A 7,115-nucleotide genomic window follows, 5' to 3' on the forward strand; every position below is an offset into this window, starting at 1 on the left:
TACATAGCATTGTAGGATTTTGAATGATATGTATCACATGGAATTTTGTTCATAGTTTTATACATCTGACATTAAAGAAGTGACACTAAAGAGAAAAAAGAAAGAAGAAAATGCATCCACAAAATAAAATATAAAAATATGAAGAATTACATCTAATAGGCTATTATGAAATTTGATTATTTAAGCATGAAATTTATCTACCTATAAATATGGCATTATATATCAGGAACTAAGTGAAGAAGAAAATCAGGAATGATGGGAAACTAATCATGGCTCATGAGATTTGGCTGTAAAACTTTCATAGATTTATTTCTTAAAAAATGATAAGGAAATACATTACTATCTTGGTGCAAAGACGCACATGTAATGAGTAAACTACAATTTACTGCTAGAAGAGATCACCGTATAATTCTATTTATTGCCCTCTCATAAATTTCAGAATAAGTTGAGTTTTTACTGCTAACATTCTTTCAGTTATATATAGCCTCAGTACACCAGTAAAACATGTGGACTTGAGATGCAACAGACTCACTCTAATGTCATAGGGATAACATGTGTATGATGGTGAGGACTTCTTGCTAAACCATTTATTTGCTCAAAGGACAATTTTGTCATCGTAAGTAAAATTAGTATCTGTTTAAGTTCCTAGTTTTTCTGGATTCTCCATTTTGCCTGCTGTGTGGTTACAGAGATTAAATGACCGTGAGAACTTGATACCTACCTTACAGTCAGGCAAAGTTTACACATTCATTATGAAGAAATTAATTCTGCTGGTGGCAGTCACAAAAAGAAAATGAGGTAAATAGAAAACAAGAGGAAATACATAATATTTTTTAACAATACAATTTTGTTTTTCGCCCAGTCATAGGTTTATAAGCCAGGTAGATTGCTTCACTTTTTACTATTTTTAAAGCAATTTTAGGTTCACAGTAAACTTAGGAGAAAGAGACAGCAAACTTAGGAAGGATCACATGGTATTTCTAATTTTTTGAGGAGTGCCCATGCTGTTTTCCAAAGTGGCTCTTCCAATTTACATTTCCACCAACAGTGAATGAGGTTTCCTTTTTTCCACATTCTCATCAATACTTGTTTCTTGTCTTTTTGATTTTAGCCATTCTTTTTTTGCAGGACGGGGGTGGGATATGACCTTTACGGATATGAGCTTTTCCACTGGAGTGGAAACAATGTACAGAACCAAATGTTTGTTACTATAACTTCTGCATCACAATTAAAAACCATACAGGTTTGTTTTGTTTTGTTTTGCTTTGTAAAGTCAATTCAATCAAAATCCACTACTTCAGAGTCTATAGCTTCTTTGAAGCCACAGTAATGCTGAAATATGGTTAAGACTCAAATGCAGAAATTTGATTGGTTGGAAAGCTAATTAAACTTCCAAGTTGCTCAAATAGAATTACAAAAAGGCAGTGTTGTGTTCTTCACAGAGATACAGTCCCCTGGAATCACCAACACTGGATAGCTGTTAAGAGTATTTAGAGTCCTGAGATAATAAGGAATCCGGGATCCTTTAAACAGTCTTTGACTGTCCTTTCTTCCCAGTTAGAGATTTGTTTATGTGTGGATTGACACTACCACCAGCAATTGTAGCTTTGATGAGAGAATCCAATTCTTCACCTCCACGAATAGCAAGTTGTAAATGAGGAAGGGTAACAAGCTTTACCTTCAAATGTTTGGATGCATTTCCTGCCAATTCAAGTACTTCTGTGGTGAGGTACTCCACGATGGCTGCACTGTGCACAGCGACAGTCACGCCCACACGTCCACGACTGGTTATCTTAGGTTTCACTGAATATTGCCCACTGGCAACTTCAAGCCAGCTCTCTGCTGGCTATGTCCCTATGTCTTGGCCTTTCCAGAGTCCTTCCCAGCCTTACTGCCAACCTTTGAATTCTGCTGAGGCTTAAACAAGCAAGGCAGAAAAAGAATTAGAAAACCAAGACCCCACAGCCTACTTTTTCATTGGACCCGGATTCAAACTGCCAATTTTAGCCTTTCTAACAGGTGTGAGGTGAAATCTCATTGTGGCTTAAATTTGCATTTCCCTGATGACAGCGATTTTGAGCATCTTTTCATGTGCCTGTTGGCCATCTGGATGTCTCCTGTGAAAAAAGTCTATTCAGGTCCTCTGTCCATTGTTTTTAATGGGATGTTTTAGTGTTTTTGATGTTAAGTTGTATATCAGTTCTTCATGTAATTTGGATATTAATCCCCATATCATTTGCAAATATCTTTTCCCACTCAGTAAGTTGTCTTTTTGTTTTGTTGATGGTTTCCTTTGCTGGGCAAAAGCTTTAGTTGTTTATTTTTGCTTTTATTTCCCTTCCCTCAGGAGACCTATCTAGAAAAATAGTGCTATGAATGATGTCAGAGAAATTATTGCCTGTGTTCTCTTTTAGGATTTTTCTGGTTTTAGGTCTTATGTTTGGGTCTTTAATAGATTTTGAATTTATTTTTGTATATGGGGTTAGAAAGTAGTCCTGTTTCATGAGAATGTCCCCAGCACCATGTATCGAAGAGTCTTTTCTCCATTGTATATTCTCGCCTTCTTTGTCAGAGATTAATTGACCATATAAATGCAGGTTTATTATCCAGGCTCTCTATTCTATTCCATTATCTATATGTCTGTTTTTGTGCCAGTAGTATGCTGTTTTGACGACTACAGCTTTGTAGTATGTCTTGAAACCTGGAATTGTGATACCTACAGTTTTGTTCTTCTTTCTAAAGATTGCTTTGTCTATTCAAGGTCTTTTGTGGTTCCATACAAATTTTAATATTATTTTTTCTAGTTTTGTGAAAAATGCTGTTTGTATTTTGATAAGGATTGCATTCAATCTGTAGATTGGTCTGGGTAGTATGGACATTTTTCACAGTAATAATTCTTCAAATCCATAAGCATGGAGTATTTGTGTCATATTCATTTTCTTTCATCAATGTTTTATAGTTTACAGAGTACAGGTCTTTTACCTTTGGGGTTAAATGTATTCCTAGGTATCCTTTTTGGTGCAATTGTAAATGGAATTATTTTCTTAATTTTTCTTTCTGCTACTTCATTATTAGTGTATTCAAATCCAACGCATTTTTATATATTGATGTTATACCATACAACTTTACTGAGTTCACTTATTACTTGTAGTTTTTCAGTGAAGGTTGATTTTGTCAAATGCTTTTTTCTACATTTTTTGAGATGATAATGTAATTTTTATTCTTTTTTTTTTGTTAACGTGATATGCCATGTTGATTTCAAGATGTTGAACCATCTTGGCATCACTTGAATAAATCCCAGTTAATCATGGTGTATGATTTTTTGTGTGTATTATTGAATTTGACCTGCTAATATTTTGTTGACTATTTTAAAAACTATATTCTTGAGTGATATTGGCCTGTAATTTTCTTTTTTCTAGGTTAGATATCAAAGTATAGTTGGCTTGGTAGAATGAACTTGGAATCATTTCTTCCTCTTCTATTTTTTGAAATAGTTTGATAAAAATAAGTAACTAAATGTTTGGGAGAATTCGCTTGTGAAGTTGTCTGTTACTGGACTTTTGTTTATTGGGAAGTTTTTGATTGCTAATTCAATTTCATTACTAATAATTGGCCTGTTCAATTTTTCTGGTTCTTCCTGGTTCAATTTGGGAAGATTGTATGTTTTTAGAAATCTGTCATTTTCTCCTAGGTTGTCCAATTTGTTGGTGTGTAGTTTTTCATGGTAGTCTCTGTTTTTCTGTGGGGTTGGTTGTAGCTTCTCTTAACTTTTGATTTTATTTGGTCCCTCCCTTTTTTTCTCGATGAGTCTTGCTAAAGGTTTATCAATTTTGTTTATCTTTTCAAACAACCATTTCTTAGTTTTATTGATCTTTTCTATTGATTTTTAGTCTCTAGTTCATTTACTTTTACTCTAATCTTTATTATTTCCTTCCTTTTTTCCTTTTTCTTTTTCTACTTCCTATAGGTGTAAGGTTGGATTGTGTCTTTGAGATTTGTTTTTTAAAGTTAGCCTGTATTGCTGTATATTTTCCCCTTAGAATGACTTTCACTTCATCTCTCAGTTTTTCAAGTGTTGTTTTCATTTTCATTTGTCTTAAGGTATTCTTAGATTTCCTCTTTGATTTCTTCATTGACCCAGTGGTTATTTAGTAGCATGTTGTTTAGACTTGTGTTTTCTCGTTGTTGTTGTTGTTGTTGTTGTTGTTGTTGTTGTTGTTTTCCAGATTTCTTGAAATTGGCTTCTAGTTTCATATCATTGTGCTGAGTAAAGATACTTTATATGATTTCAGTTTTCTTAAATTTATTGACACTTGTTTTCTGACCTAACAAATGATCTATCCTGGAGAATTTTCATGTGTACTTGAGAAGAACGTATAATCTTCTGGTTTTTGATAAATGTGCTGTTAAATCTCCTAAGTTGATTAGGTCTAATGTTAAGGTCAATGTTTCCATTTTCTATCTGTATAGTTTACCCTTTGATGTAAGTGGAATATTAAAGTCTCCTCCTCCTCCTCCTCTTTCTTCTTCTTCTTCTTCTTCTTCTTCTTCTTCTTCTTCTTCTTCTTCTTCTCCTTCTCCTTTATTCTTCTCCTTCTCTTTCTCCTTTCTTCTTCTCCTTCCTTTTTTCCAAATGCAAACTTAGTTTAATAAATCAAGGAACCACAGGTGACTGCACTCTAGGAGAACATTCAGTTCCTCCTGGCCCATTCATAGTCTTTTCTGAGACTCCACTGCTAATGGTGTGGCCATGAAGCTTATAGCCATCTTGTCTTGCTAATGCCACTGTGCCAGGCTGTACCCCAATGCCAGTGGGCACATGACAGATGAGTTCATACTCATGAGGGTCATGTTTGTCATCCATGGATGTCATCTTCTCCAGGCCATGTTTGGCAAACACTCTTTAGCTTTACTTCTAAAAGTGATAACTCTTGGAAGATATTCTCCAGTGTAAGCTTCTGGTCCCCGGGCTCTGTTTCTTCAGAAATGTACTCTGCAGTCCTTTCCAAAACGTCTGCCACCTCTACCAAGTCCGTACAGAAACTCTGGATTCCAATATCTTGGCATCTTCTACATATATGTGGGTTTGCCACCTTATGTTTTCATCATCAGCCACAGCTCTCTGGTATCTCATTGTTAAGTCCTGGACTTCCTTCTCCCGTTTCACAGCTTTAAGGTTTAAGGCTCGTTCTGCAAGAGAGGGTCCAAGTGCATCAGGAGGGTCCTCAGAACGCAGTCCTCTTCGGCAGTTCTCTGAGTGGCAGTACTGAAAGGATGCAGCGATCCCCTGCCTTCCAACACAGCACTGAAGGCCGGAAGGCACTGCACCAGTGGCTGGATTGCTCACACTGACCACACAGCCATATTCCTGATCCCCAGTGTTAAAGTCTTATGCTGTTGTTTTATTACTGTCAGTGTCTACCTTTGTATCTATTAATATTTGTTTTATATATTTAGGCTCTCGTATGTTACGTGCATGAATATTTACAAGTGTTAAACATATTTTTTTGGACCGGTCCTTTTATTATTATGTAATGTCCTTTTTTATCTCATTAAAATTTGTTTTAAAATCTATTTTGTCTTGCATAAGTATTGCTATCTCAACTTTCTCTTGTTTTAAATTTGTGTGTAATGTATTTTTCAATCACTTCACATTCTATCTGTGTGTATCTTTAGATCTAAAGTGAGTTTCTTATAAGCAGCATATAGATGGGTCTTGTTTTTTATCCATTCTGCCACACTATGTGCATCCATCTTTCCTTCCTTCCTTCCTTCCTTCCTTCCTTCCTTCCTTCCTTCCTTCCTTCCTTCCCCCCCTTCCCTTTCCCCTTCCCCTTCCCTCCTTCTTGTATTTTTTTTTAAGGTTTACTTATTTGCTTTGAGAAAAAAGAGAGGGGGGAGCATGAACAGGGGAGGGGCAGAAAGAGTGAGAGACAGAATCCCAAGCAAGCTTTGTGCTGTCTGTGCAGAGCCTGATGTGGAGTTCTATCCCACAACCATGAGATCATGACCTGAGCCAAAATCAACAGTCAGATGCTTAACCGAGTCACCAGCACCCCTATTTCTTTTTCTTTCTTTCTTTCTTTCTTTCTTTCTTTCTTTCTTTCTTTCTTTCTTTCTTTCTTTCTTTCTTTTCTTTCTTTCTTTTCCTTTCCTTCCTTCCTTTCTTCCCTTCCTTTATTCCCTTCCTTCCTTTCTTTCCTTCCTTTCTTCCCTTCCTTTTTTCCCTTCCTTTCTTTCCTTTAGGAGTATTTAGTTCATTTACTTCTAAAGTAGTTATTGATAGAGATTTATTTATTGCCATTTTTTAAGTGTTTTCTGGTCATTTGAAAGTCTTTGATACCCACTGTCATTCACATTTTCTCCAATGTTAGCTTATAGAAGCTACATGGTTTTGAATATTATATTTAGGTCTTTGATCCTTTTTTTGGTAGTTTTTACGAAGTGTATAAGATCTGTGTCTAGATTTTTTTTTTCATGGGGTGAAATGTGTTCCAACACGTTTTGTTGAAGACATTTTTTGTTCCATTGTATGACATTTACTCTTTTGTCAAAGTTTAGTTGACTACATTTGCATGGGTTAATTTTGGGCTCTCTATTCTGTTCCATCAATTCATTTTCTGATTCTTGCACCAATACCACACTGTCTTGATTACTGAAGCTCTATAGTATGTCTTCAAGTCAAGTAGTGTTAACTCTTAAACTTTGTTCTTCTACTTTAATAATAGGTTGCTTATTTTGGGTATTTTGCCTCTCCATAAGAACTTTAAAATCAGTTTGCTGATGACCACAAAAACTTGCTGGGATTTTGATTAGAACTTTGATAAAACTAGAGATCAAGTTGTAAACAGTCAACATTTTGGCAATATCAAGTCTTTCTATCCACGACCATGTAATATGTCTCCATTTATTTTGTTCTTCTTTAATTTTTTTCTTCAGTTTTGTAGTTTTCCTCATATAAATCTTAAACTTTTCTTTTTAGAGTTATAACTAAGTATTTCATTTTTGGGGTGCTAATGTAAATGGCACTGTAAAATTTTTAATTTTAAATTTTACTTGATTGATGCTAGTATATAGGAAAGTGGTAGTTTTTATATGTTAACCTTATACCTTGA

At 35.1% G+C, this 7,115-nt stretch overlaps 2 pseudogenes; both read right to left on the reverse strand.

Annotated features, from left to right (window-relative positions):
* Positions 1-1,525: 1,525 nt before the first annotated feature.
* On the reverse strand, positions 1,526-3,275 carry LOC101101381 (annotated as a pseudogene).
* Positions 3,276-4,654: 1,379 nt separating this feature from the next.
* LOC101101636 lies at positions 4,655-5,364 on the reverse strand (annotated as a pseudogene).
* Positions 5,365-7,115: the final 1,751 nt, after the last annotated feature.

The sequence above is a fragment of the Felis catus genome, chromosome B1 (genome assembly GCF_018350175.1).
Source record: "Felis catus isolate Fca126 chromosome B1, F.catus_Fca126_mat1.0, whole genome shotgun sequence".
NCBI lineage: Eukaryota > Metazoa > Chordata > Mammalia > Carnivora > Felidae > Felis > Felis catus.